This window comes from Nothobranchius furzeri, chromosome 12 (genome assembly GCF_043380555.1).
Source record: "Nothobranchius furzeri strain GRZ-AD chromosome 12, NfurGRZ-RIMD1, whole genome shotgun sequence".
Classification (NCBI taxonomy): Eukaryota; Metazoa; Chordata; class Actinopteri; order Cyprinodontiformes; family Nothobranchiidae; genus Nothobranchius; species Nothobranchius furzeri.
In genome coordinates, this window is record NC_091752.1 from 39069648 (window position 1) to 39097226 (window position 27579).

At 44.5% G+C, this 27579-nt stretch overlaps 1 long non-coding RNA gene and 1 pseudogene across 1 annotated transcript in view; one reads left to right on the top strand and one right to left on the bottom strand.

Moving 5' to 3' along the window:
* LOC129166855 (uncharacterized) overlaps nucleotides 1-27579 on the top strand; it is a 254229-nt gene that overhangs the window by 93709 nt on the left and 132941 nt on the right. The gene's annotated exons all lie outside the window — the stretch shown is intronic.
* On the bottom strand, nucleotides 20335-22115 carry LOC129164379 (piggyBac transposable element-derived protein 4-like; annotated as a pseudogene).

Below are 27579 nucleotides of genomic sequence, written 5' to 3' on the forward strand. Positions count from 1 at the left end.
ACGAAGGAATTTCCCAATAAAGAAAAACGGTATCTAATAATAAACTAAAAGCGCAGCACATAGGCTGGAATAAGGCTAGGAATAAGGCTAAACGGTAAACACAAAACTGCACCAAAAGGGTGAGCAAAGTCTCTCTGTAACGAGGACACACAAACTACTATTAATATTATCAAACACAAAATTACCACTAAGGTTTCAGAACAAATGAAAATACCACTCAGGTAGCGAACGAAGAAATACCACGAACGAACGAAGACTTTACGTCTGTAAGCGAGGAGAGCTAGAGAGGAGAGCAAACACCTCCGTGCCAACACCCATCTGCACATCTCTCCCAGAATACCTTCAAGAGCTCTTTTTTAACAGGGAAGCTCAATTTACCTAACAGCCTGCAGCCGTGCAGGCAGCAGACCGAGGGCCTCTTGTGGCCAAAAGTAGACGGTGCACGTCACAGGCACAGTCACCAATCTGCACACTGAATGATCTATTTGCCAGGTTAGAGCAAAACCAGTCCAGAGTGGTACCTGTAAGATCGACTAACAGCTGTTGTGATTAGAACAAACTAACAAACTATTCTTCATGTGGGCCAAGATTTGGGAATGAACAAATTTCTCCAAAACCTTCAATAAAAATGGGACTTTAGCAATTGGATGCAAGTTGTCATAGTTCAAATGGTCCAAGCCAAGCTTCTTCGAAATCGGCTGCACAACCATTTTTTTGGAACATCATAGATAGAAATATTTCTGAAGCTCGGTACAGAGTAAAATTGAAGGAGTCAGACCATCTGATGCAGTTAACTCATTCAATACCAGCCGTTTCCTAATCAGTAAAGTCCTTCGTTGCCAGCATTTTTTAAACTGTTTTTACTGTTTTTTTAAGAGTCACAGAACGTTGCACTCTAGGATGATGTCAACGCCAAAACTACCAAAACAAAGAGTAAACTCACCTCTTACATCAGGAAGAATCCGTGTGTTTCGAGCATTATCCATTCTTTCATAATCCGTTGTCGAATTGTGATCGGCAAAAGCTTTTCCAGTTCGTGCCTCACTTTTTTTTTACAACAGCAGCCTAAAACGATCTCCTAACACATTGACGTGTGACATACATGGATGAAGATCGGCTTTAGAGCTGGGATGTTTGTTCACATGGTGCGGGAGCTTGTTCCGATGCCCACACATTAAAAAATTGCAAATGCCGAATTTGGTCGTCATTGGCAGTGAACGGTTGGATTTAAAATGATGACTTTTCTTGTCAATGGCAGTTAATGAGTTAACAACAAAATAGTGTAGATAGAACTATACAATCTTGACTGATCCCCTTGGTATTTCTTGACGATATCAGAGAAGTTTATATTTCGAGCATAGCAAACCACTCTGATAACGAGACAGCGACTCTGTGAAAAGCTGTTGTGAACTAGTCAGCCTGCCCTCTACCTTCACTCCAGTATCCTGCACTGCCATCTAAGGCTGCTAGTTTCATCATTCAGCCATGGGTCTGAGGTAGTTGTTTTCTAAGTCTGAGAGGAACAATGAAGTCCAAGGCAACTGAACAAGCAGCACTAAAAGAGTGCAGAAGCACATCCACATCCTCTGAGGAACCAGAGGTTAAAAAGGAGTCAACATCGACAACAAATAGCAGCCGGGCAGATGTAGCAGGAGAGATAAAACTAGAACAGCGAGGAGCTGCCTCCTAGCTTTAGGCATTAAACAAGATATATTAAAGACAACAGAAAAATGGTCAGAGAAACCCACAGGATCGACAGTCAAATCATGCACATTTAGTCCAAATGATAAAAACAAGTCCAGGATATGAGAACCAACAAGAGTAGGCCCATTTACCAGCTGCTGGAGGCCAAAAGAGTCCAGGATATTTAAAATAATCACCCACTAATGGCTTTGATGGACAGCATACAGGAATATTAAAATCTGCCAGGATAACACCTAGATCGTATTTGGGGAGACAGTCAGATAACAGATCAGCAAATTCACTTTAAAAACTACTATTGTATTTTGGCGGCCGATAGCAATCATCAAATAGGTGGTGAGAAGCCAAGTTCAAACAAATAAACTTCAAAGCTGGTGGGAACCAGCAAACCGGGGATGGGTTTCAGGGGAAGAGTGGAGCAGTACATAGTCTATAACCCCCTCCTCGACCCGATAATCTGTGCTTGATTACAACCAGGCAGTCCGGCGGACAAATTTCAACAACAGAAGCAGACTCACCCAGCTAAACCCAAGTCTTAGTCATGCAGAACAGGCTCACTGCGTTGTCCAGAAAGGAATACTTAAGAAGAACCATTTTATTCCAATTAGAGTGGGCATTGAGGAGCCCAATCTGGAGGGATGACGAGGGCGTCAGCGAAGACAAATGAGCAGATTGTGTCTCATCAGACCTCGCTGGGTAGCTGCAATTCCGTCGATTTACTCCTTCGACGCTGGCGCCGCAGATGGAATCCCCGCTGGCAGGAAACCCTCTTTTTTATTGATGCAGTACCTGGATGGACTGCAGCAAGTGGCCACAAACAGGTGAATCCCAGAGCCAAGAAGAAGAGACCCCCCCCCCCCCCCCCCCGCAAGGCACACTTGAGAGGCTCGAAGACAAACACGGATTCCCCCATGCTTGCCACGACGCCGACACCTCCAACAGCACTCAGCCAGGTCTTGAGTAGAGAGGAGGAAAGCTGGGACCTCATCAAACAGCTGACCAAACAATCGCCTGAATGTCAGATTATAGAACTGGAAATGTCCTACTTTTGAACAAAGGTCCAGGAGAGAAAGTCAATCATAGGAAGTAATAGGACAGGAAAACACCCAAAAATTACTTAGGAACAGAGAGGCTATTCCTACAAAAAACAAAAGCAGCAGATGGCAAGCCACCACAAACGGCGCCATCTTGATCTTGCACATGTTAACTGATCATGTGACCAATGTGACACTAAGAAATCACAATGTAACTATAGAACACTACTTGGTATATATGTTGTGTGTGTGTGTGTGTGTGTGTGTGTGTGTGTGTGTGTGTGTGTGTGTGTGTGTGTGTGTGTGTGTGTGTGTGTGTGTGTGTGTGTGTGTGTCTGAGTGTGTGTGTGTGTGTGTGTGTGTGTTGGTGTGTGTTTGTGTCTGCTCTGTCTTCTTGATCCCCAGTGAGTCACGGCGGATGGCTGCTTATACTGAGCCAGGATCCTCTGGAGGTTTCTTCCTGTTAAAAGGGAGGTTTCCTCTCCACTGTCGCTAAATGCTTTCTTAGTATGAGGATTGCTATAAAGACTCTGACACAAGTCAGTCACTTGATGCAACCTGCTGGGTTCCTTATATAGGAAACTTCTTACTGATTGGCTTAATGAACTGACCTGAATTGGAATGTTTACTATGTAAAGTGCCTTGAGATTACTCTTGTCGTGATTTGGAGCTATATCAATAAAATTGAACTGAATATAATTGCTGGTTAAATGATTGGATAAACAAGCTTGGATCTTCACCCCAAACTGAGCTGCTTTGAAATAATCCAGTTTTTTAATACTTTCAAATTAATTCATCACAAATAATTCAAGTTATCAAATACCTTTTAGTCCACTATCTTTTTTTTTTGTAAGACTGAACACATATCCAACCTACTTTTTCATTAAACCTACAGGATAAACTTGAAAAATGAAAAGGAAAGAAAAGAAAACGCAAGCAGTCAGTTTTTTTTTTTTTTTTTTTACCGTGTCCTGTCTGGCTGTGAAGCAAGCAGAACTGATGTCTGAATGCTGGTAACAAGCCTTACAGATTTATTCTCAGGTGGAGCATCAAAGCGTCTGCTTTAAATGTCACGCCTGATACTTAAAATTTTATTGTTATTGTTTTTGAATGCTTTGTAATTCCGACCAGACACTGAGACAGAGGTGAAAGAGAAAGGAAAAAGGAAAAGACAAATGGTGGGAAAAGAGAGGGGGGGGGGTTCCACAAAAATAAACAATAATGAACAAGAGTCTGCTTCTAGACCTGCAGAAAGAGAAGAGCAGAAAAAAATGGGACACACAACAATACATCAGGAGCAAGCTATCACTGTGTCAACGTGATGATGAAATATATAATCAACATTGTTTAACTGAACAATCACACAATAATAAATCACATTGCATTTAGTGGCAACGACAGCCTTGAGACAAGTGTTGAACGTGCCCAAGCCCATACTTTTGAGAGCACCATGTGAGCACCTGTGTGTTTACACGTGCTTGTTTATGTAAGGTTTCTCTATAGGAGCGTCCAATAGAGAGTGTGAGGGACCACAGATCCGCCCCCCAAAGATGCGCAGGAGAAGGGGGGAGCTCCAAGTCCCAGAGATCCAGGCGCTGCCCCAGAACACAGGAACCCCAAGGGGACTGCAACCAGAAAGGCCCCCCGCCCTCCTCTAGAGGTGCAGAGGATCGCCCGGGGGGGGGGGGGGGGGGGGGGGGGCACAACCAGCAGCCGGCAGAGCCCCGGGATGTATCAGCAGCAAGCCCTCAGGCCCGCCTGCCGCCCCCCACCCCCTAGCCGGCCGAGCCCGGGACCCAGAGACCCGGGACCCAGGGGTGACCACCCCCGCCGAGGACCCAGCAGAGCCCAGGACCCAGACCCCACCAGGCAGCCACCGGGACTGACCAGGCAGGTGCCAAAGATCTTAAACCCCCTGACCCGGGAGCCACGAACACTCAGGCAGACCAAGGCACCACACCCCACACCAGGTGTGGCAGGGGGAGGGGAGACGAAGATCTATATCATCAAAGGAGGTCCCAGGAGAGGGGAGGAGTCAAAGGCCCCCACCTGACATATACAGTCATACACAAACACAGTCACACACTCCCTCCCTTATGCTCACACATACTCATACAACCAAAGACTTACAAAAATGCACGCCGGACACCCACTCATGCTCCCCATACATACCCTATTCACTCTGGTCCCAGTACTGCTGCACACTGGGTACAACCATCACCGGTTACCAGAGTTTGACCCTTTCTGCTGGGGTGCTGATGAGCAGGCTCCCCCGCCCAAAGCCGAGCCCAGCAACCCACCACCCCAGACCCCAACCAGACGGCCAGATCTCCCTCCTAGTCTCCAGCCCCAGGAAGCCTAGCAACAACAGAGGTGTGCTAAGACCCCTAGTCTCCCTCCGCCTGCTCCATATTAGTGTTGTGTGTTGATGAGGTGTATTCCATGGCTGTGGTGAGCGGGCAGTGCAGGCATTGTCTGGCCTATGCCAGCGGATGCCACCGCACCACCCCACTTGCACCCACAGCCCTCGGTGTCTAAGTGCAGTTTAAAATTGGAAGTGGGCACCTTGCACTCGGGAGGAGGCTGAGAAATCCCCCTGCCAAATGCCGTTGAATGTGCTCACTCCCAAGGCCCTAAGTGTATGTTTGCGTGGAATGTCGTCAGTGGAAGTGTATAATGTGCAAATAAAATTGGGGGGCAGGTTGCCACAGGAATGCGGAAATGGGGTCCATACCCGCACTCCCTGACTTGTCCACCCCCCAAGGTCCTATGTGTATGTTTGTGTGATGATGTGAGGGAGCAGGAGGAGAGAAACATGCGGGTATGGGGAGAAAAGGCTGGTTGGGCATAGCCCTCCAGGGAGCCAGCTCCCCCACTGGCCCCAATAGGCACCTCTGTTGTCAAATTGCCACCAAGGGCATGGAGACCCCAGCCCATCCTGCCAGGGCCCAAAGCAGCAGCATTTCAGAGCCCCACGGAGTCCGAAGGCACCAACCCAGCCACACCCCAGCAGAAAATCTATGCCCATCCCTGCATTTGCACAACTTCCAGAATATATAAGACATAGGACATCCAGGTAAGGTTGGGTCCTCCCCCTCCTGGACCTCCCCCTCCCCTGTGATGGAACAGCAGAGGAGTCATGGTCTACCTGAGGCCCCTGAACCCGGGCCCGGGCAAACAGTCAGTTTTGCTTTTGTACGCAGAATCAGCTGAGAGTCGACAAACTGGAGCGCTGCAAAGATCCTGGGGTTCCAGGATGTAGATCTGAAGTTTAGATCATCAGACAGCTCATGTAGCGCTGTGCAGGACAGACACCTTTTAAAATGGCTCATGAAAATACCCAAATAGCGTGCTTTCAATTGGTATACAAAACAAGTTATGTTCAAGCTAACGGAAGTATGTGATGGTGCAGGGACGGTCCCCGCACCCATTTTCAAACACCATTGCATAATTTTTTTTGTGAAAAAACACATCATTGTGCCACATTATCGCCACAGGCTGACCACTTATGAATGACCAAAGGCTCCCTTGTGCTGCCTTATCTTTGCAGTAATGTTGCTCACATGTTGGTAGTGTTGTTGTCCTATTTTTTTGTTTTACACAACTTTTCTTTAATCCTGATGAGTAAATCTCAGGCTCAGTGACTAAAGCTAAGAAACAAGTTTTCTCCATTGCTGTTTTGTTATTCCTGCTGGTCCATCCTCTAAAGTGTCCAGGCAGACTTTATGTTCCGCACGCTTTGTGGCTGTTTATAATCTTTTATTTATCATTGTTTATGAATGTTTACAAATCAGTTTTGAATCGGCTCATGTCTCATAGCAATGCATCAAATATACGGTGAATGGGCACAACCCTAGTGAATACAACTCCAGACATTCCTTTAGGGTGACGTTTTTTTTAGGCCATCCTTTTCAGGTAAACAACACAGTTTGGAGGCTGTTTGTCAAGGTGACTGGCTGACTCCTGAGTGATATGAGGCAGTCTAAACTTCCCCACATGGCTGGGATTCAGAAATGAGTGACATTGTGCCTTGTAGCTCTGCAGGAGGATCAGCTGTCTTGCTCCATGCCATTTGTACAGTGGCAGATTGATGCCTTAAAACCAGACAAAAAAGGGATGAGAGTGGGTTGTGCATTTTAGAGGGAACCTGCCTAATGCTAGTGTGTGTTGGAGTGTATGTACGTGTGTGAAAGAGAGAGAGGGAAAATGTATGGTTTTGTGTGTGTGTGGATGTGCACATGCAAGTGTGTGTTTTGCTGTGTTAGTTTTGTGTCATTTGCATGCAGACACTGATGACCCTGTCTTCTCATCTGAGATTCTCGTTAATTCCAATCCTGCAAATGTGCACGCGCGCACACACACACACACACACGCACACACACACACACACACACACACACACACACACATACACATACACACACCAAAATGCACTAATCTTCACACATGCCATCACATTCTAATCACTGCACCCTGCCCCTTCAATCTCTTTACTCTTTATCATTCTCCTGTCCCATGCTTTGTATCCATACATATGCCTCTACCAACTTTTTCCGTCTCTCATACCATCTCTGTTTTTTTGCCCTCTGGTTCTTTCCACGCCTTTCTCTCCTGTCTCTTGTGTGTCTAATTGGGGTAAACACTCAGTACAGGTTACAAGGGACACCCTACCATGTCGACACCTCATTGTGACACCCTGCCATTATGTCCCCATTACTGTGACACTTGCTCATGCTCTGTGTGCCAGGAACCCCTATTGACCTTGTTATGGGTGTGTAATGTCACAGTGTAATGATGTCTACTCATTAATACCTTGTTTAAGCCCAGGTCATAATGACATAGGTCTCGGCTGAATTATTCACAAATTATCCTCCCTTTTGCCCATGGCTGCGGTCTCGGCTGTTGATGATGATATTAGTTGACGGACAGCAGGAGATGGGTCAACCTGATGGGTCCTTGGGAGAAATGTAAAATATCTCATGAACCATAGAAACAACCTTGGGTTACAAATTATATAAAGCATTTGCCATTTGATATAAGCATGCTTCTAATGTACAGTCATGATCAAAGTTTAAGACCACTTGAAAAATGGCCAAAAGTCAAATAACATTCCCATTTTGAACATGGTAAGGTTGATTGTTATTTATTTACTTACTTATATTTAAGGAGGATGAGAACCACTTGAGATTAACCATCTTGTTTTCAAGGGGTTCTCAGAATTTATAATAACAGTAAAGGACCAAGATATCATGAACAAAAAGCAAAAACACTAAAACATACAATAACTAAAAAAATGATCAAATAAGTAGACAATTAATTCACCAAGCAGACAAATTTCTCTAAAAAAGTATTGAATAGGATTTTGATTTATTTAAGAGCAACTTATTATGAGCTAACCAGTGTTGCACAATGTTAAAATTAAACTGAGGAGACTCATAGACTAATAAGTCTTGATTTCATTGTCCTGTACATCCTCGGGCACAACAGGGTCAGAATCTTCACCCATAGATGAATAACAGGAGGACTGTGAAGTAGTGTCTGCAGCAGGGAGAAAGTTAACAGGAAGTAGAAGATTTCTGTTGTAGCGTGATTAATGATTGACATTATCACCTCATATTAATAATGGCCAATAAGATTTAATGATTCCATATAAATACGAAATATCAATCTGATTGATCTTTGAATGTTTAATCAGAAGATTCTAGGGTTCTTTGCTTCCTTAGTGCCCACAAACACACTTCGTATTAATTCAGACAGAGTCAGGTATATAGTTTATAAAATGAATTTAATTATTTTTCCTAAACTAACAAGTAATACATGACATGATATGAATAATGACATGTGATGCAGTGGATGTGAGGTGATATAATGGAAGCTAGATGTTTAGCAAAACCAATCTTTGTATCTGAGAAAGTTGTGAAGTCTGGGTTGTAAAAGAATTTGTTGTTTTTATAACTATAGAGTTGTTTATTTATAAACCTCCTCAGACACCAGTATGCAGGCTTATGATACCCTTGGTATGAGTTGCTCCCGGTGGTCCGGAGGGGTGCGGACAGAGTGGTGAGGTCACGGGACGTCGACACCACAATACTCAGAGATTAGTAGCTTCCTCTGAGTTCAGCTTACCTGGCCATGAGATGCAACCCGGGATCTGCAGATTAGATGTCTCAGGTGTGAAGTAGCTCTGAAAAGAGCTGTTGTGTCTCTAATCCTTTGCAGTGTCGCAGAAAGGCTTTTGACTTAAGGTCACAGGAGATGGTTTCAAAAGAGGCTTCTTTCCCGATTTGGCCGAATCGGGAGTCAGCTGGAAACTGAATTAATCGGGAAGTAAATCTTGTTTTGCTAAACCACAATTTTATGATTTCTGACCAAGTTTGGCAAATCAGAATTTGACACGTTTCTGTGTATTTACCAACATCCCTCAGAAAGCCACGCCTTCTTCAGATACAAAGATGTTTTTAATACTTTGTGAATGAAAACGTTAAAAACTCTTATGTGAGGTGCATATTAACCTTAATAAGGCCCTGTCCACACGTAGCCGGGGATCTGCCAAAACGTAGATATTTTTCTACGTTTTGGCCTGTCATCCACACGAAAACGGATCTTTTTAAAAACTCCGGGTGAAGATCTGCGTTTTCTCCGTTTTGCGTGTCTGCGTGTGGACAGACAAAACCGGAGTTTTAAGGTCCGCAACGTCACTTTCCGCGACAAAAAAATGCTGACATCACGTGTGTGACCTGTGTTTACACTAGTCAACAGCATGGATACCCTCAGAGCTGCGCTCGCTTTATCAATTGTCCAAGCGCTTTCTGCTTGTTTGTTTTTGCAAGAGGAATTACTGCTCCTTGCGGAAGACCACAGACGAAGGATGAGGTTAATAACGGGGGAAGTACTGCCGCCTACAGGTCTGGCATGTCCTTAACAACGTATTTATCCAGGTACGTGTGGACAGAGTTTATTTTTAAAACGAGGTGGTGTGCATGCAAGTTTTTGGAAGGGCGGATATTCGTTTTTTTAAAAACCCGGCTACGTGTGTACTAGGATTAAGTATCTTATTGTAATGCGTATGAGTGTAAACAATGATTAATGTGTTAAATCAAACACATACTGATCCTCTAAGATCTGAAATGGATCATTGTAAGAGCAATAAACATTTCAAAGCCATCACTGATTTAAGCACGGGTTATTAAAACATTTGATTTAAACACCTTGTTCATTCATCACATATGATTATTTAACTGATAAAGTGTAAAGTTATGTAGGGGCTTCGAGTACATAGTAGGAATGCAGCAATCTGGCTTTTATGCAGAGAGTGCAGGACCTTGAGAGAGAATGTCTGTCTGGATGTATTGTCTTCTTGTATGTAAACACGCACTGAGCAGAATCTTCTGGAAATGGAAGGCCAAATAGAAAGTGGATTTATGCATGTAGATGAGAGGTTATACTGTGGTGAGTTAGATGGTGAAAATTTCAACCCTCTATGAATTATAGACCAATATCTAACCTTCCATTTTTATCCAAAGTCCTGGAGAAAATAGTGGCCATCCAAGTATGTGAGCATTTAAACACTAATGCTCTGTTTGAGGAATTTCGGTCTGGTTTTAGAGAGTATCACAGCACTGAAACTGCGTTAATGAGAGTTACAAATGATATTCTCATGGCTTCAGATAAGAATCTTGTGTCTGTTCTAGTCTTGTTAGATCTCAGTGCTGCCTTTGACACAGTAGATCACAATGTTCTTTTAGAAAGACTTGAACATGTTGTAGGGATCAAAGGAACAGCGTTAGGCTGGTTTAAATCCTACCTGTCTGACAAATTTCATTTTGTAAATGTACATGACAAATCGTCTTCATACTCCAGGGTTACTTGTGGAGTACCACAGGGTTCAGTGCTTGGACCAATTCTTTTTACTATATATATGCTCCCAATTGGTAAAATCATTAGACAGCATGGGATAAACTTTCACTGTTATGCTGACGATACTCAGTTATATTTATCCATTAACCCTGATGAACCTAATCGGTTAGGTAGATTACAGGCTTGTCTTGAGGACATAAAAAATTGGATGACTCTAAACTTTTTGCTTTTAAATCAAGACAAGACAGAAGTTCTCATCTTTGGACTAGAAATCCAGAAAAGGAAATTGCTTAGTCAATCACCTGACCTGAATGGCATTACATTAATCTCCGAGAACAAAGTAAGGAACCTTGGTGTTATCTCTGACCAGCACATGTCATTCAAATCCCAGGTTAAACAGGTTTGTAGGATTTCCTTTTTCCACCTTCGGAATATTGCTAAGATTAGAAGCATCCTTTCCAGGAGTGATGCTGAAAAACTAGTTCATGCATTTATTACATCAAGACTGGATTACTGTAATTCATTACTCTCAGGAAGTCCACAGAATGTAGTTAAAAGTCTTCAGCTTGTCCAAAATGCTGCAGCTAGAGTTCTGATGAGAATTAAAAAGAGAGATCATATCTCTCCTGTCTTAGCTTCCCTACATTGGCTACCTGTTAAATTCAGAATAGATTTTAAGATCCTGCTTCTCACATATAAAGCTCTTAATAATCAAGCTCCATCATACATCAGTGATCTGATTGTTCCATACGTTCCTTTTTTTCCCATACGTTCCTAACCGAGCACTTCACTCTCAGACTGCAGGTCTACTGGTGGTTCCCAGAATATCTAAAATTAGGATGGGATGCAGATCTTTTAGTTATCAGGCTCCTCTCCTGTGGAACCTGCTCCCAGCCTTAGTTTGTGAGGCAGACACTTTGTCTACTTTTAAGAATAGGCTTAAAACATTTTTTATTTGATAGGGCCTATGGTTAAAATCTAATGTTAGCCTAAATCTGGACAAGTGGGGGAGTAGAGGGAGGTGGAGTGTACAGTCGGTAAAGACGGCTCTCCCTTACCCTGCCTCCAACATGCTTCCATCTAAATTGTATAGATTATCCTGACTTATCTCTGTAGTTATGCTGCTATAGGCTTAGACTGCTGGAGGACACACTGACCACTTTTCACACTATTGCTTTCTTCTACAATCTGCTCTTTACCTGTATTATTTTCTGCAATTTCAGCTGTTAACTTTATTTTCTCTCTAAGTGTTTTTCTCCCCAGAAGAAGCTATGATGATGTTCTGCTGAGCTGTGGTGGCCTCATGGAGGGGGCCATCGTCTAGCACACTGCTGCTATCCACTTAAACATTCTCCCTCTCCTGAAAATAACTTTTTGCTTTCCTTGACGTTGGATGTGCTACAGCTAGTTTATCCGTTTAATTATAGATCCACTAGGATAAATACAACAAAGTTTATCTCTCGCCAAATAGAATATTTACTAAGAAATCACAATATAACTATAGACTCATTAATCTGTGTGTGTGTGTGTGTGTGTGTGTGTGTGTGTGTGTGTGTGTGTGTGTGTGTGTGTGTGTGTGTGTGTGTGCCTGCTCTGTCTTCTCGATTCCCAGTGAGTCGTGGAGGATGGCTGCTTATACTGAGCCAGGATTCTCTGGAGGTTTCTTCCTGTTAAAAGGGAGTTTACCTCTTTACCTCTCCACTGTTACTTTATGCTTGCTTAGTATGAGGATTGCTGTAAAGTCACTGACTAGTGTACACTCGTCAGTGACTTGATGCAATTTGCTGGGATCCTTATATAGGAAACATTATTTATGATCGGCTTAATGAACTGACCAGAATTTGAATGTTTATTATGTGAAGTGCCTTGAGACGACTCTTGTCGTGATTTGGCGCTATATAAATAAACTTGAATTGAAACTTGAATTGAATTATCCCATGCTGTCTAATGATTTTATCATTTGGAAGCATATATATATATATATATATATATATATATATATATATATATATATATATATATATATATATATATATATATATATATATATATATATATATATATATATACATATAGTGAATATAATTGGTCCAAGCACAGAACCCTGAAGATTTGTCATGTACATTAACAAAAAGAAAGATGGGATTTAAACCAGCCTAGCGCTGTTGCATCCATTCTCCGCCTATCCGGGATTGGGTCGCGGGGCAATAGCCTAAGCAGGGAGGCCCTGACACTTCTCTCCAGCCACTTGGGCCAGCTCATTTGGGGGAATCCCAAGGCGTTCCCTGGCCAGCCAAAAGATATAGTCCCTGGAGCGAGTCCTGGGTCTTGCTTTGGGTCTCTTCCCAGTTGGACGTGCCCAGATTATCTCACCAGGGAGGTGTCCATGAAGCAGCTTAACTAGCTGCCTGAGACACATCAGCTGGTGCCTCTCAACATGGAGGAGAAGTTGATATACTTCAAGCCCCGCTCAAATGACTGAATTTCTCATGCTATCTCTAAGGGAGAGCCCAGCCACCCTACGGAGAAAACTCATTTTGGCTGCTTTTATCCGCAATGACATTCTTTCAGTCAGTACGCAAAGCCCATGACCCCAGGTTAGGGTAGCAACAGAGATTGAGCCTTCCGGCTCAGCAATGTCTTCACCACGACAGATCAGTACAATGCCTGCAACACTGCAGATGCTGTACCAATCCGCCAATCGATCTCCCGAACCGTCTTTTCCTCACTCGTGAAGAAGACCCTGAGATGCCTCTCCACTTAAGCCTGAACCTCGTCCCTGACCTGAGGAAGGTATTCTACCCTTTTCCGATCCAAGACCAAAGTCTCGGATTTAGAGGTGCTGATCCTTCATATTCGGCTGTGAATCACTCCAGCCAAAGCTGAAGATCATGGTCTAATGGAGCCAACAGGACCACATAAAAAATTGCAGAGACCTAGTCCTCAGACTACCAAAACGCATCCCCTCAACAACTTGGCTGCATCTAGAAATCTGTTATGGCTGGTGCCCTTTTGCTCTGGGGATGGGAGCTCATGACATAAATAGCTGTCATCTCCTACCACCACAAAGGCTCAGCAATCAGGAATGCAATCCCCTCCTTCTCCCTTCTACTTCCACACATGGACTCTATCAGCTCATCAGCCCCAGTGAAGAATAAAAGAGAGTAGCTTCCACTGGAAAAAGACTTCGACTGTGAAGAGTAGCTTCCACTGGAAAGAGACTTCGACTGTGAAAAGCAGCTTTCACTGGAAAGAGACTTCGACAGTGACTCAGAGAGAGATTGAGACCAGATCATGTGTCATGTCTCATTATTGGCTCCATTAGTGTTTTAAGGTGGTTGTAGTTCAGACTGTTTCAGATGGGCAAAAGCCAGAGTGCTTTTTAGGCTTTTAAAACAGATGAGTGACCAGAGTGCTGGCTCCCTCTCAGCTACAAACTGTGTAAGTATGATCAGTGGGCCTTTGTGTTATGTTTGGGAGCTTTTTAGATCAGACTCAGAATTAGAATTAGATATATGTTTAGATATCAGAATTAAATATCTGTTTTAATTGAAAATCCCCATTTTTAAACATGTAACCACATGATTTTTAACACAATTTATTTACCTTTTAGAAATAGAGCTTTGTGTTTTAAAATATTTAATAGCATTAAAACAATGTTTGAATTTTACCAACTTGCACACACCTCTGTGTTACGACATGTCCTTCATTTTAACATCCACCACTGGTCATAACAGAATCCTGTCCATAAAAGTTTTGAACAGAATCCGTGACAAAGGGCAGCCTTGGTAGATTCCAAATCTCACCGGGAATGAGCCCGACTTACTGCAGGCAATGTGGACCAAGCTCTGGCACTGGTCGTATAGGGACCTAACAGCCTGTTTCAAGTGGTCTTGTACCCCAGGCAGACTCCCATGCACCCTCCAGAAGCACCCCAAGGGTATAGAGCTGGTTCAGCATTCCACGGCCAGGATGAAAACCACATTGCTCCTCCTGAATCTGAGGCTCAACAATCCGATGAACCTTCCTCTCCAGAGCCCTCAAATAGACTTTATCAGGGAAACTCATAGGTGTGATCCTCCTGTATTTGGAACACACCCTGCGGTCGTCCTTTTTAAATAGGGTGTGATGACCCCTGCTTCCTGGCTCCTTTACCTCCTGCTATACTTGCACCATGTCCCCCCCATAAGTACATCTTTCAGCACCAGAGACAACTCCAGAGTACTCGTCACCTCACACTCCAGGACCATGGAGAGAGGCACGCCAGCAGTAGCTGCTGCTTCACCTGCTGAAACAACTCAGCGATCTTCCTCTCCTGAGGGTTTTTAAGCCTGTCTCCAGCCTTCATTCGGGGAGACCCAGAGCTAGTCTGTGGGTCTCCTCTGCGGTAATTTTGCTAGCATTAAAGCTACTGGTCTTTAGAATCACTCTGATTTAAAGGACTTTCTAATCCTTTTCGTTTCCTCTGTCTGAGGACTAGTTCAGAGTTTCCCTATTCATGGTGCTAACTTTTAAAGTGGCCTTTTTCTGTAACGGTTCAGCTTTAGTTATTCTGGTTGTTTTGACTACTGGTTTTCTTCACTCCCTGTTAACCAGGGAGGTGTTTTCAGTTAGTCATTTGTCGTTGTCGTCTTCCTCCGCTTATGCGGGTCCGGGTCGCGGGGGCAGCATCCCAACTAGGGAGCTCAAGACCGTCCTCTCCCCGGCCACATCCACCAGCTCCTCCAGCAGGACCCCAAGGCGTTCCCGGACCAGATTGGAGATGTAACCTCTCCAACATGTCCTGAGTCGACCCGGGGGCCCCCTGCCATTAGGACATGCCCGAAACACCTCCCCAGGTAGGCGTCCAGGAGGCATCCTGACCAGATGCCAAACCACCTCAACTGACTCCTTTCGATCCGGAGGAGCAGCGGTTCTAATCCGAGTCCCTCCCGAATGTCCGAGCTCCTCACCCTACCTCTAAGGCTGAGTCCGGCCACCCTACGGAGGAAACTCATTTTGGCCGCTTGTATCCGCAATCTCGTTTTTTCGGTCATTACCCAAAGCTCATGACCATAGGTGAGGATTGGGACGTAGATCGACCGGTAAATCGAGAGCCTGGCTTTCTGGCTCAGCTCCCTCTTCATCGGCTCAGCGTCCGCATCACTGCAGATGCTGAACCAATCTGCCTGTCGATCTCCTGATCCCTCCTACCCTCACACGTGAACAAGACCCCGAGATACTTAAACTCCTCCACTTGAGGTAGGACATCTCTCCCAACGCAGAGTTGGCAAGCCACCCTTTTCCAGTCAAGATCCATTGTCTCAGATTTGGAGGTGCTGATCCTCAGCCCAGCCGCTTCACACTCGGCCACGAACCTACCCAGCAAGAGCTGAAGATCAGAGCTGGATGAAGCTAGGAGGACCACATCATCCGCAAAAAGCAGAGACGAAATTCTCCTGCCACCAAACTCGACACACTCCACACCACGGCTGCACTTAGAAATTCTGTCCATAAAGGTAATGAACAGAACCGGTGACAAAGGGCAGCCCTGGCGGAGTCCAACCCTCACTGGGTACAGGTCCGTCTTACTTCCGGCTATGCGGATCAACCTCACGCTCCTCTGGTAAAGGGACTGAATGGTCCTTAACAGAAAGCCACCCACCCCATATTCCTGGAGCGTTCCCCACAGGGTGCCCCTGGGGACACATTCATAAGCCTTCTCCAAATCCACAAAGCACATGTGGATTGGTTGGGCAAACTCCCATGCTCCCTCCATCACCCTTGCAAGGGTATAGAGCTGGTCCACAGTTCCACGGCCAGGACGAAAACCGCATTGCTCGTCCTCAATCTGAGATTCAACTATCAATCGGACCCTCCTCTCCAGTACCTTGGAGTAGACCTTTCCAGGGAGGCTGAGGACTGTGATCCCCCTATAGTTTGAACACACCCTCAGGTCACCCTTCTTAAAGATGGGGACCACCACCCCAGTCTGTCATTCCACAGGAACTGCCCCTGATGGCCATGCAATGTTGCAGAGACTTGTCAACCACGACAGCCCATCAACATCCATAGTCTTGAGATACCCAGGACGAATCACATCCACCCCCGGGGCTCCGCCGCTGTGTAGTTGTTTGACTACCTCAGCAACTTCTGCCCCAGAGATTGGACAGTCCATCCCCAGGTCCCCCGGCTCTGGTTCCTCCTCGGAATGTGCGCAGGTGGGATTGAGGAGCTTCTCAAAGTATTCCTTCCACCGTCCGACTATAGCCCCAGTTGAGGTCAGCAGCTCCTCATCCCCACTGTAAACAGTGTGAGCAAGTTGCTGCTTTCCTCTCCTGAGGTGCGGACAGTTTGCCAGAACCTCTTTGGAGCCGATCGATAGTATTTCTCCATGGCCTCACCAAACTCCTCCCACGCCCGAGACTTTGCCTCCGCAACTGCCACTGCTGCACCCCGCTTGGCTACCCGGTACCTGTCTGCTGCCTCCGGAGACCCACAGACCAGCCACGCCCTGTAGGCTTCCTTCTTCAGCCTGTCGGCTCCCCGAACCTCTGGTGTCCAACAGCGGGTAAGGGGGTTGCCACCACGAATGGCACCAGCCACCTTGCGACCACAGCTAGCAAGAGCCGCCTCAACAATTGCAGAGTGGAACAAGGCCCACTCGCAGTCAATGTCCCCCACTGCTCTCGGGACACGGTCAAAGCTCTGCCGGAGGTGGGAGTTGAAGACTGTCTTCACAGGTTCTTCTGCCAGGCGTTCCCTGCAGACCCTCACTATGTGTTTGGGTCTGCCAGGTCTACGCAGCATCTTCCCTTGCCATCTGATCCAACTCACCACCAGGTGGTGATCAGTTGACAGCTCCGCTCCTCTCTTCACTCGGGTGTCCAAAACATACGGCCGCAGGTCAGATGATACAACTACTAAGTCTATCATTGACCTGCAACCTAGGCTGTCCTGGTACCAAGTGTACCGATGGGCATCTTTATGTTTGAACATGGTGTTCGTTATGGCCAAACTGTGGCTTGCACAGAAGTCCAATAATGAAACACCACTCGAGTTCAGATCAGGCGGGCCATTCCTCCCAATCACACCCCTCCAGGTCATGCTGTCATTGCCCACATGAGCATTTAAGTCCCCCAGCAGGACAACGGAGTCCCCTGATGGAGCATTATCAATCACTCGTCCCAGGGACTCCAAAAGGGGTGGGTACTCTGAACTGATATTTGGCCCATCAGCAGAAACAACAGTCAGGACCCGCTCCCCAACCCAAAGGCGCAGGGAAACTACCCTCTCGTCCACCCGGGTAAACCCCAACACACAGGAGAGTCTTGGGGCTAACAAAAAGCCAACCCCAGCCCTCTGCCTCTCACCCGGAGCAACTCCAGCAAAGGAGAGTATCCAACCCCTTTCAAGGTCATGGGTTCCAGAGCCAATGCTATGTATCGAGGTGAGTCCGACTATATCTAGCCGGTACCGCTCAACCTCTGCCACAAGCTCCTGCTCCTTCCCCACCAGCGAGGTGACATTCCATGTCCCAAAAACCAGTTTCCTTGTCTGAGTATCGGACCGCCAAGTCTCCCGCCTCGGTCTGCCACCCGATCCACATTGCACCAGACCCTTCATGTTCCTCCTGCAAGTGGTGGGTCCACAGTTGGATGAGCCCATGTATCCGGTTCGGGCTGGGCCCGGCCGTGCCCCATGGGCGAAAGCCCGGCCATCAGGTGCTTGCTCACGGGCCCCAACCCCAGGCCTGGCTCCAGGGTGAGACCCCGGTAACCCTCCGGGCCGGGTACTCCAACTCTTTGATTGTATATCCATGAAAGATCCTCTGAACCATTCTTTGTCTCACCCTTCACCTAAGACCAATTTGTCATGGGAGACCCTACCAGGGGCACAAAGTGACCCAGACAACATAGCTCCTAGGATCATTAGGGCACTCCAACTCCTCCACCAAGATAAGATGACGGTTCAAGGACGGTTTAGTAAGTCATTTGAAGCCGTTTAATTAGTTAGACGGAGACGCCTTTTTGTTAATAAATCATTGTATTTTCACCTACTTTCTTCTCCTCATTTCACCTTTGTACAAACCTATTTTCCACTGTGTTTGTCCCCTCATCCTCCTAGACGGTTAGAGGGGGCATAACATAGGGGGACCACCACCCAGGCACCAACCACCCTGCAGCCACAGCTGCAGTCAGCCTCCTCGGCAAAGAAGTCACGGAACATGGCCCACTCTGACTCAATTTTCCCAGCCTCCCCAGGACACATTTGAAGTTCTGTCAGAGGTGGAAACTAAAGCTCCTTCTGACAAGACACTCTTGCTAGATGTTCCCAGAAAACCCTCACAACACATTTAAGTCTGCCTGGCATCCTCCTCACCGTCAAAACCAACTCACCACCAGGTACTGGTCAGTTGACGGCTCTACCCCTTCCTACACCTGAGGGGGAAGAAGTATGCCCACCCCTGCTTGGGGCCTCTCAGTGGGAGCAACTCCAGAGTGGTAGAGTGCCCACCCCCTCTCAAGGAAACTGGTTCAGAAGCCAGAGCCATGAGTGGAATTGAGTCCCTCTATATTTAGTCGGAACCTCTCAACCTTGCACACTATTTCTGGCTCCTTCCCCACAGAAGAGGTGACCTTCTGTGTACCAAGAGCTAGCTTTTGTAGCCGAGGATCAGACCACCAAGGTCTCTGCCTTCAGCTAACACACTGCACCAAACCCCTTTGGTGAGCTCATTTGAAGGAGGACTCGTCTGCTCTCCAGGTTACGCCCAGCTGTCGTGATGAGCTACATCATAGCCACAGTTGTACACAGGCACTCAGGCCAAGGACACAACAGCAGCAGCCTGAGTGAGACTGAGACTGGATGCAGGGCAGGCTCTTAACTCCTCTGCCACCATCACCCCAAAATGCCACCTGGCTTTTTCTGCATGTTTCCGGTTTCTGCGAAAAGGACCTAGTGTTTTGTTTACTTATATAATTACTCCTAAGAAAGATGTCCAGTCCTGTAAGATTAATCTGCTGATATCAAATCAAATTATCATAAAGAACACCTCCCAGCATACCATAATTTTAAAGAAAGAACAGACTATTGGCAGCTTTTCATGTAGTCAGTGTAGAGTAGAACATAAGTGAAGGGTGTGAAACTTACAACTGAAATCCGTTATATCACTGTTTGCTACACCTGACTAACTAGAAACATTGGTTTCAAAGTTGTTCCATTAGATCTGAGTTAACAACTGGATCACTTGTTCAGTTAACATCGTCACAATAAAATAAATAAAACAAATCTAAAAACCTGAACTTCTTTGGCTGTAGCTGCATAGCAGTGTGGTGGTTAACACCATCACTGGAGTAACAGGATTTCTCTGGATAATCTTGTTCCCTCCAGCATTACAAGAACATGCATGTAATCTGGAACTACAGCATTCAATTCCAAAACTCAGATTAAATCACAAACAAGAGATCTGTAATAACAAACATAGCTTCTAAACTTATATTCTTAACCCTTGTATTATGTTGAAAAAAAATCACATTGGTTATGTTGCGGGTCATTTTGACCCACCCTGTCTAAATTCACTTAGAACTGTAAAAAAAACTGCAATAAAACAGGAACTTTATTTTCCATTAGAAAAAACATTTAAAACACAGACACACAATAAAGTTTGAATATCCAGAACTATTTGTAAGAACTAGTTAGTAAAAGTTTTCCTTTTTTACAAACACTTTTATTTTTCTCAGATTTTCAATGTTCAACATTTTCAGTGTTGTCCACATGATGGACAGAGTGTAACTGTGTGCTTTCTGCAAATGCACTTCTTGCACTTCTCACAAAAGGTGCTTGTTTTAATGTCTTATCGTGAGGGACAGACCTGGCATCTTTTTCGTTTCTTTGCACCTGTATCCACTGGATTCATTGTACATTGGTCAGATGATGCAGACCTGACGTTTTCAATGATAGCTGCTGCTGCTGGGGATCGAGCTGGTCTGGCTCGCCTCTGGATCTCGGGGTTGACAAGACTTTTGCCCAGTTCTTCCAGGAAAAGCCGACGTCGGTACAGTTTGCCGACATTCCAATGTTGGTTGATTTCAGTCCACAGGACAAAGGCATTGTAAGCTGACACATCCACAATGTTGTAGAAAATCACCAAAGGCCAACGAGCTGTTTTGCGCTGGCAGCTGTATGTTGCTGTGACTTTGTCAAGATTGTCTACTCCTCCTTTGGTGGAGTTGTAGTCCAGGATCATTTGTGGTTTTTTGTCTTCTCTTGTGCTCAGAGATGCATCTGTGTGCATTGTGCTCATGACAAGAACATTTTTGTTTTTCTTTGGGCAGTATGAAACAACTGTTGCTTTCTCGGTGTAAACAAATTTTGAGGAATGTGGAGGTCTTCCCTGCATCTTCAGAATTTCACTGGGAAGTTCTGGTTTATTTTTCCTGATTGTTCCCAACATAGTGAGCTTTCTTTTCTGAAGTTCATCTCCAAGCCAGTAGGATGTAAAGAAGTTGTCACAGGTGATGTTATGCCCTTGCAGCCCTTCACTCATCTGCAGCACCACACGCATCCCCTGATTCTTCTCAGATGCCTCTCCAGGTAGCTTTCCAGTGTACACCTGCATATTCCATGCATAGCTAGATTTAGCATCACAAGCTGCCCATATTTTGATGCCATACTTGGCCGGCTTGTTGGGCATATACTGTCGGAAAGGACAGCGGCCCCTGAATGGAACAAGGCGCTCATCTACAGTCACATGGGGACCAGGGCTGTACAACAAAGGTAGAATCTCAACCCATTTATCCCATACATCTCTGATTGCAGCAAGTTTGTCTCTTTCACAGCGACTGGCTCTGGTTTCGCGGTTGTCAAATCGGATCACACGAGATATCTTGTGAAATGTCTCAAGAGACATTGTTGCACGAAAGATCGGCCTTCCGTTCTCTTCATTCCATAGACTTGCATTTGCTTCTCCCTTTGACCTGTATACTCCAGCTAATACCAGGATTCCAATATAAGCATGCAAGTCAGTCAGATCCATGGGCTTCCATTTCTGTTGAAATACACGCCTCCCCTCCAAGTTAGTCATGTCCAGTATAATCTTTTCTATTGGAGAGGGTATGAAGAGATGAAATGCTGAATGGATATTATCAACTCGTGTGACTGCAAATCTTGTAGGACCAGGTGTCATTTTGATGACATTAGCAGATGACAGTCTGCCTCGACTTCGGTGTGGTGATGTTGACCATTTTATTTTACCATCTTTAGATGTCCATGCCCCCTCTGTAGATGATGATTGCTGCATTCCTTGGTTTTCACTTGATGAAGCGATGACAGAAGACTCCTCTTTAGAATCCTCATCAGAAAATTGGTATTCTGGATCATCAGTAACATTGTCCTCAGCCTCTGAAAAATCCTCTGTCTCTGAAACATCTTCTTCGTCATTGCTATCCCAGTTAAAAAGCTGAGATAAAGCTTCTTCAGCTGTCAACCTTCTAGAGCTCATTTTTGGTGTGTTGAAATCACATGACATCAGTTACAAGAACAGGGCAGAAAAAGTTTCTCGCGCACGCACCTGGGCCTCTGGGTGTGAATGCATATTCAGAAGCAATCACAACATAGCACATCAAAGAGTCATGTTTATTTTTGTTCTGAACAGCTTTTTACTCACATTAAAGTGTGTGGGTCAAAATGACCCACAACATCATTTTTGTATACAAAAACTGCTAAGACTTCCCAGGACACATCAAAGTGTCCATGTTTCTCATACCAGTTCATGACCCCAGATAAGAAAAAGTCATAAAGTTTCATTAAGAAAAATAGAAGATGATCAGCACTATGGTCAACACAAAAACTGGAAGGGGTCAAATTGACCCGTAACATAATAAGAAGGTTAATCAGATGCTGGAGAAACATGTCAATACATGTTTATAAAAATGTTGGATGACAACAAATTTTAGCTTTTTTAATTTTGCATCTAAAATTATTTCTCCTATCTTTGTTTTAGCCTCAAAATCCCCCTCTAGTGATTCCAGGGTGTAACTGTATGGCAGAAGTGTGTAAGGTGTTCCTACCAGGATCTTTTTCCTGTTCCCTTATTTGTTGTTTGTTACCTGATTCATTTGCTTTAACTCTCTAGTGAGTTACTCAGTGAAAGTAACCAGCTTTATTGTCCTAATCCATGTGTGTGTGTGTGTGTGTGTGTGTGTGTGTGTGTGTGTGTGTGTGTGTAGGGGGGGACTCAGGCATGTGAAACCCTTCAGACACAATGCTTCAAACAGATCTCAACACACACACACACACTGGCCATGGTCCTGCAGCAATGACCCCTGTGAATTCATAAGCCTCTAATGAGCTTCTATATGGAAAACCCTGCCTGTAAAATGAGGCAGAATTATAAAGGATTAACCACAGAATAACCTCATTCAGATCTATTGTCAAAATGTCCGTCTCCTTTGTCCTCATTTACTTTCATCTGCTCATGTTCTGATTCGCTCTTCCTCTGATGACACATTTTTAAATCTGTTATTTCTTTTTTCTGATCCTGCATATCTTGTCTTCTGTCCTCTTCACGTCACTGTCCACCCCCCCCCCCCCCTTCCATTCACCAGTGCTCATAATGTCTTTGATAAAGCCCGTCAGATTAATTAATGTGATTAAGTGTGCATGCCTCACAGATAGGGGACCTTCAAAATTTAACTAAAGGGCATTAGTATGGTTGACTAGGAGCTAGGATGGATGATTGACTGACTGGAGCAGGGGATGAAATGAATTACTGGCATGCTGCCAAATATTTGTAGGTGTTATTGCTGTCCGTTGATCTGGTTCTGTCAGAAAATGATCACGTATAATTGGTGGATTTGGTGCTATAACTCAAACATGTTTTTTAATAAGTGAATGTCTTGAATAGTTTTGCATTTTAACAGGTAGTTTGAGGGTTTTATGTATCTTCACCGGGCTGTGTGGTTGCACAGTTGTTAGCACTGTTGCCTCGCAGGAAGAAGGTTGCAGGTTTGAAACCCAGCTGCGTAGAGATGCATGTTCTCCCCATGCATGCGTGGGTTTCCTCAGGGTACTCCGGTTTCCCCCACAACATGCCCTAAAGATTAACAATTGTACGTCACATTGGATAAAGCATCTGCCAAGTAAATAAACATAAATAAACATTAACTCATCTTCGGATTACACTGTTGAGCTGGGCAATGCAATTCCCAAAAACTGCAGGAGCCGTTGAGTGGTTTGATGACCACTGAGAAGATGTAGTTTTAACTAGCAGCCGTTTTTACTCCTTCCTTTAACTTCTTGTGTTTTCTTTGTGGTGTTGCTGAACGGCTGGCAGATCAGACTGTAAGTTTTTGTTCTCAGTTCAGCTTGTAAATACTTAACACTGTGGATTAGAAAAAAAAAATTCCCTTTTACACCAATTTCATTTTATCCCAGAATTCCAGCTTGGTAGAATGATTATGGGTGTATTAAAAAAAAAAAGAGTACGGGCGGTTTTACTGGGAGCATGGCAAATTAATTCTCAGGTACGTGTCACTAAAAGGGTCTGGAAATGCCTTTGGACAAGAAAGAGCTGTGACAACAAATTCTGCAGTTTCTCTCTTCTGGGCAGTATAGCAATGCTTTCTTTTACTTCAACAAGCCTCTGTCCTGCACTCAGGATGTTCACTGTATTGTGCTTCAAGTCTTCTAATTAGAAAGCATGATTTACATAAAAGGGCTTAATGACTCAAGCACTGAACTTGAGTAAGCTGCTCGTTAAATTTTGTACAGTGCTGTAAATAACACGGCTCATAAACACAGTCTTGAGTCATTTTTTGACTGCTGAAGTTAGGTTTCCACCATTCTGTGCACTGTTACAAATAAAATTATGTGTTTTTATGTGCACCTATGTGTGAGACCTCAACAAACAGGCTTTCATTTTGGAACAGCACGGTGATCGATGAAATTGTGCCTGGTTGATGGCTAAAAGCAGGTTTTCAGTGCAGAGCACTCATACATAACATGTGAGTGGGTGACAGTCTGCAGAGATGTTCTGAATCTTAAACACAGCTACGCCTCTTTGTAAGGGCAGCATTCAGTCTGGAGGAGAAAATGCAATTGCATATGTTAGCATAAGTTAAATGCAACAACCCTGCATGTAGTTTAGATAAAGTACTAAAAGCAAGATTAAAAAAAGATAAAGATGAAGATAAGATGTGATTGTTTTGCACACTAAAACTCAAAAAGCAGCACAAAAGTCTTGTTTGTCATGTTTTTTTCTTTAATAAGTTACAAAATGACCCATAATTAAAACCAGACCAGCAAAAGTATGCAAACAATAGCGTAACAAACTTAAATTATAGTAAAGTTTGGTTTCAATTGAGACTGCAGACTATGATGCAAAATGAGAGAAAATAAACAAAACTCTAATGTGTAAAATTCAAACACCTTTTCACTAAACTTTAGCTTTTCTTTTCTTGTGACATTGCTGTTTTATATGTGACAACTCTAGTGAGGCCGGTTCTTCTCGTAAAAGATCTGGGGTCTCATTTATCAAACATTGTGTAGAATCCTTACTAAAACCGTAATTAAGCTCAGCAAAAAAAAAAATGTACTTACGCCAAGCAGGTTTGTGATCTATCAAACATGGAGTACGCACAGCTGCACGCAATCTCCGCTTCATAAATCGGAGACTAACGAGAATGTTTCTCAGCTGCATTTTAGTCACATCCCGCCCTCACCACGCCCACTTACTGCCATGAATAGTCAATGCAAAGGGCCTTGTGGATCTCATGTATATACATAAGCCGGCTGTTGCAGCGCTCCACCAATGACATGGCGATCGTAGATCAAGGCAGATCAAGGAAGCACAATTTCACAGAAGCAGAAATTGAGGTACCTGTGGGTGAGGTGGAGAAATTAAAGGAAGTGCTTTTGCAAAACAAATAAGAGAAAATCCACGGAGTGGCACAGCGTTGCTGTGTTGTGAATTTATCAGAGAGATTTGTAGCCGATATAAAAAAATTGGTCCAATCAGGATTCAATCCCCAGACTCCCGGGTGAGTCACGTGTGCTAACCAGTCATCCAAACGGAGATCTCCCTCCACCAGGGCGCATGATCAATCGGGTCACAGTGACAGGACACACACACTGTCACAGACGCATGACATTCTGTCTCAATCTGTCCCCCTGCTGATATTCTGCATTCCGTATTCTGCGCTTCAGGCTGTGTGTGTGTGTGTGTGCGCACATGTGTGTGTGTGTGTGTGTGTGTGTGTGTGTGGAGGGGGGGGGGGTCTTGTTCTGTGTGTACGAAGCAGTACAAGTGATAATGCTGCAGGATTTCATAATTGTATCCTTCTCAGCAGCAGCACTGCAGGTGCTCTCCATGTCCAAAATGTGTGTAAGCCAGGTCCTTAGTCAACTTAAAGTTGCGCACATTTTTCTGCTAAGTTTTCTTTCATAAATCCTAAAGTTTGTGTGGAAAGTTGATCACACAGTTTTCCAACCCCGTTTTGTGCGTAAGCAAGCTTGATAAATGAGGCCCCTGGAGAATTGTTTTGTGTTCTTATCACTACATGTCTGGGGCCTCATGTATCAACCCTAACGCTTACGAACAGATCTGTGTGTATATTGTGCATAGGAAGTAATTTACATATTGTGTGGTAGTCATCATTTTTTAACTGTGTATGGAAATGTTCCTAAACATAAGAAAATGTCAGACCATGTGTAGGAACAGTATCTAGCGGTAGAACGAGGGAACTGCAACACCAAAGGCCTCAGTCATCCATACAAGTTCCTCATATATTGTCACGGTGTAGGAGGTGGAGATGATGGACCATCTGTGGTTGAGCTGAGCAGGAGGAAAAATGCAGGCTTCAGTAAAGTGTAACGGAATCAAAGTGATGTAACTAACCAAAGTTGTATTTTAATACAGTGTTAGTAGTTCACTTTTTATAAACAGAAGAATAGGCTGTTTTTATCATCAGGGAGTTTAATTAAACACTCTGTATTGACTTTGAGACAATAAAAGAGAGAGAGATGGGATCGTTTGAGAATCTTTAATTTCTGAATTATAAATTCTAAACAATCTACCAGGACTACTCTGTGATGGATGAGAATGGATTCGGATGTTGTGTTGGTGCGTGTGTGTGAGTGCGTGTGTCTGGTTCAGATTCTCTAGGATGACGTAATCGAATCTGGTCGTCTTTGTTATGACTAGGTATCACGAGGCTTATAAAGTGATGACATGAGCCGCTATTTTGCCGTGTACGTACCCAGTGGGGTCTCCCAAGTAGATCAGGAATTGCCAGGTCTGGAAACCTCGGATGTACGGTGGAGCTGTCGGTGCAGCGATCACAACGTTTCAAAGCCCGTCTGGAGGGTTGACCCCGGTACCGTTCAGCGGCGTCAGCAGGTGCTCTTATTTTGAAAGGACGTCATCTGGTTGTTAAACGACGAAAATCTCCCGTTTCACAGTTCTTAGTTTAAAGAAAACGCATCCGGCCAGGCTGCACTTGTCTTTAGGATGATGGTGAACAGAACTGAAGTCAAGATGGAACTGCCTTAAAAAAATGGCGTTGCCTTGTTTTATATCTCTGAATTGTTGATAAGTTTCAGTAAAGTAGATTGGACACTTGAAGTCAACACCAGATTCTCCTGCGGCAGCCGAAAGCTCTGATTGGTTGGAACAATGTGTCATGCGTTTCTATGGAGATGAGGATCAGTATGTCTGCACCGTAGTCCTGGTTTCATTAAACATAATTCATGACATATTTATTTCACAGATCATTCACTTGATTATTGTTGATCAACATCTGTTTTGCTTAATAATTTTAATCACAAATAAAGTACTTTGATTAAGTAAAGCTTCTTCTTCTCCTTCGGACTCTTCTCCTGGAATGTAAACAGTCTGAGGAACAACCCGACCTTGGTTTTTCTACACGGTGTTATTGTGCCCAGGGGCCAGCTGTATGGAGTTGAAAACCATGAACTTCATAACCTTACATATCCCCCCTTTTCAAGG